Source organism: Penaeus monodon, chromosome 22, assembly GCF_015228065.2.
Source record: "Penaeus monodon isolate SGIC_2016 chromosome 22, NSTDA_Pmon_1, whole genome shotgun sequence".
NCBI lineage: Eukaryota > Metazoa > Arthropoda > Malacostraca > Decapoda > Penaeidae > Penaeus > Penaeus monodon.
In genome coordinates, this window is record NC_051407.1 from 9,525,042 (window position 1) to 9,526,270 (window position 1,229).

The 1,229-nt window shown below is 34.8% G+C and overlaps 1 protein-coding gene across 1 annotated transcript in view; it reads right to left on the minus strand.

The window, feature by feature from the left end:
• Nucleotides 1-223: 223 nt before the first annotated feature.
• LOC119586922 (dnaJ homolog subfamily C member 5-like) overlaps nucleotides 224-1,229 on the minus strand; it is a gene marked incomplete in the record, with an annotated part of 63,036 nt that continues 62,030 nt past the window's right edge. The window contains 1 exon segment of the mRNA XM_037935651.1: nucleotides 224-1,229.

Genomic DNA, 1,229 nt, shown 5'->3' on the forward strand with positions numbered 1-1,229 from the left:
CTTTGTAGAATGTATATAGAGTTCTTTGGGGGTCTCTGGAAAGCTCCCCCCACACCTGCTGTCCCCTCTACATGGCCCAGCTGAATACACACTTAATACATTATTCTTTATTATTTGCCAGCTTACTATTAATCCCATGACTACTTGATAAATATAATCACCATACAACTTTTTAGTCAAATCTTAACTATAAACCAGGAAATGTGTAATTAAACAACAGTAATGAAATGGTGGGACTTTTATATTCTCTCTACAGTTTCGTTACATGCATATTGGGTATCATCTTCATAATCAACAGTAACTTTCATCTTATATACAAGGCCTACAGACTGACGACACCTCATAGTTAGTTCTCCAGTAAAGTCGTAAGACACAAAGTGAGGATGACGGCAGAGAACAATGCTTATATTTGATTAGCAATTGCTCTTGAGATTGGATTAGAAGTTTTCTAAAGATGATGATATATAATCGTGCTTCCAGAGGAGAAACTAGAACAGCATGCGTTACTTTCATTCAACCGTGATGATTACTATATTGCAGAAAGCTTGAATGGAAAATTTGGACACTATATATATATACACATGAATTACAGAACTTTTACTTATAATATATACACGATACCATTAGCATAATTCTACCCATCATCCTCATGACACATAGAATAAGGTGCATTAACTGCAGACAGAATTTCAATGTAAAACTGCAGCATCATGTATAGAGGGGGAGAAATTGTCCTTTTTTTTCTTTTTGTCAAGTTAAAATGGAAGAACGAGAATAAGACCTGAAGAAAAGATAAACAAGAGGAAAATATATGCATATATAAAAAAGAAAAGATCTGAAGTTATTAAGCATGTCATTTTGATGATCTCTTGTGCTTCTACTGGATGGAGGAGAAATGTAGCACTGCCGATACAATGATGATTTTTCCCACACGTAAAGGTTCCTTGAAAGGGTTCCTCAGGTATCAAACCATATACTGTGGCAGCGATGATGGACAACAGTTGACAAAATTTAAGGACCCTTAGGACAACCTAAATGACTGAGTGGGATTTCCTTTTGCAACTAATTTACATCTAACAGCTTTTATATATTACAAAATCAAAATTTGGATACTCTTTATACATGTAGTGTGAACTTAGAGCAAAGTCAGTAAAAGCACTCAAAAAACGTGCAGTGTTAAGATGGAAATAATAAGAGTACTGTGTGTACTTGTGACTTTTCATTGTGTG